We start from the raw sequence: 2,034 nt of genomic DNA, 5'->3' as shown, positions 1-2,034 counted from the left end.
ACATGCCAAAAAGTTTCGCCTACCTAGGCGGTTTCTTTCCTTTCCAATTCCTGAAGAATTTACTGCCTCTGTCTCCTGTTTCCTGTGCTCACTGTGGTGAATGGTTGTTGGATTTCACAAGATGGCTGCCCTGTTGTTAAGTTCTTCCTGTTGTGGTTGGCCAGAGGTGGTTTTAGGGTGGTGCAACTGGTTCAGCCACATTGGGTGCCATTTTGCAGGCTGCATCACAACAATGCTGTAGAATGGAGCACAAGAGGTGAATCACCAAATTTTAGCATCGCAGAGGGCGCCACTGAAATATGAGAGCCCAGAGTCTGCCACTAGGTAGGCTTTTCTGAAAATAAGTTGTGACTCTTCCCATAGCACCAGAGAATAGTATGGCTCCCAGTTTGTATTCATCCTTTGAATGTAATGCCCGATTCTGCGATCCTAAGCATGCTCACCAGAAGCTGTACAACGGTTTTCAACCAGTGTGCCATGGCACCCTGGGGTGTCTTGACTGATGGTCAGGGGTGCTACGGGCAACACTGGTCTCTGTCCCTATTTCCTTCCCTCCCTCCTCTGATGTCCTCTTGCGTCTCTGCCTCCCCAGGGCTTCCACAGCTGTTTCTTGCTGGCTACAAGCTCCCCAGGTAAATGGTGCCTCTGGGGCTGGCCAGGGTGTGCTTCCCAGACAATGTGAGGCAATGTGAGGAGGCACCTCTCTTAGCGGCAGGAGGAGGAGCTCAGAGACCAGGGGTGGCAGCTGCCCAGAGGACTGCCAAGGAGAGAGGAGGTTGAGGGAACACTCCACAAGAGTATTTGAAAAAGGCAAACCACGCAGGATCTCGGCCTTTTCCTGGAGGAGACTGCAGCCAAGATGGCAGAAGTGGAGCAGAAGAAGAAGCGTACTTTCCGGAAGTTCACCTATCGGGGGTGTTGACCCAGACCAGCTCCTTGACAGCTGATGCAGCTGTACAGCGGCCGCCAGCACTGGTGGCTCAACCACGGCCTGCGCCACAAGCAGCACTCCCTCCTCAAGCAGCTTCACAAGGCCAAGAAAGAGGCCCTGCCCATGGAGAAGCCTGAGGTGGTCAAGACCCACCTGCAAGACATGATTATCCTTCTGGAAATGGTGGGCGGCATGGTCAGCCTGTACAATGGGAAGACCTTCAACCAGGTGGAAATCAAGCCTGAAATGATTGGCCACTATTTGGGAGAGTTCTCCATCACTTACAAGCCCGTTAATCATGGCCGACCTGGAATCGGGGCCACCCACTCCTCTCAGTTCAATCTTCTGAAGTAAGGGGATTTGGGAAGAGTTGTGTCTCGTGAAAATAAAAGGGTTTCCCAACAAACAAATAAACAAAAAAGAGTGTTTGAAAAACGAGGACAGGCTGCCAATTCTGCATGCAAGGGGTGACATAACTGGGCTCCTGAGCCCCACAGAGGTGCTGCAGAAAGAATGCAGTTGGTCAAGAGAGCTGTGGACTCAAAAAGGTTGAAAAACTCTGGTGTAGTGGATAGACTGTCCGACCAGGGCCTGGGAGACCAGGGTTGAATTCCACACTCAGCTATGAAGGTCACTGGGTGACCTTGGGCCAGTTATTGCATCTCTTTGATGAGTTGTTGTGAGGATTAATTGAGGAAGGAGAGAACCATGTACACCACCTCAAGCTCCTTGGAGAAAAATGTAGTGAAATAAATGCAGTGAATAAATAAAACGTGGAAATGTTCCTTTCTTCAAAACTAAAAGCAAGCATGCTTAGGACCAGGGAAACAACGACTCTTCAGATGTCATCAGTTTTATTCTGAGGAATAAATTGCATGTAAACCACAGGTCTACATATATACATACATAATTTTATTTTCATGCCGCCTTTACACAGTTCAAACTATGTTCAAGGTGGCTTACAACATGAAAAAATATACAACAACAACAACATGGCAAAAGGAGTCCTAAGCAATAAATAAAACATTTAAAAATACACAACCAAACTGAACAATTTCCACATAAATCACACGATCTGAAATAAAGATACAAAAAACCACAAC

General features: G+C 48.0%; 1 pseudogene across 1 annotated transcript; it reads left to right on the top strand.

Moving 5' to 3' along the window:
- The first annotated feature begins 830 nt into the window (after positions 1-830).
- On the top strand, positions 831-1,331 carry LOC308476055 (small ribosomal subunit protein uS19 pseudogene; annotated as a pseudogene). The gene has a single exon. The product of its transcript is annotated as a small ribosomal subunit protein uS19 pseudogene (transcript).
- Positions 1,332-2,034: the final 703 nt, after the last annotated feature.

The sequence above is a fragment of the Podarcis pityusensis genome (assembly GCF_964106645.2).
Source record: "Podarcis pityusensis genome assembly, chromosome: 4".
Classification (NCBI taxonomy): Eukaryota; Metazoa; Chordata; class Lepidosauria; order Squamata; family Lacertidae; genus Podarcis; species Podarcis pityusensis.
The sequence above is the reverse complement of the archived record's forward strand: the minus strand, read 5'-3'. Positions and strand labels throughout refer to the sequence as shown.